Source organism: Gekko japonicus, unplaced genomic scaffold (genome assembly GCF_001447785.1).
Source record: "Gekko japonicus isolate JY-2015 unplaced genomic scaffold, Gekko_japonicus_V1.1 scaffold131, whole genome shotgun sequence".
NCBI lineage: Eukaryota > Metazoa > Chordata > Lepidosauria > Squamata > Gekkonidae > Gekko > Gekko japonicus.
In genome coordinates, this window is record NW_015167061.1 from 2552352 (window position 1) to 2552586 (window position 235).

The window sequence follows — 235 nt, forward strand, 5'->3', positions numbered from 1 at the left end:
TGGGCTGGAGCCATTCGCATATGCAAGAACTCTGCATCAACAGAAGTATGGGTCATCTTCTGGTCTCCTTTGTGCTGCCAGCCACTCGCTCGCAGCCGGGTTCCAGCCTACACACCCAGAGTGCCGTTACACGCTGGGGTGTATTCGTGGGCATTTCCCCACACCAAACATTGCCCATGGCTACCTCATCCCTCAGCGGGGTGGCAGAAGCACTTTCTCTTGGCCGTCTGGGGGG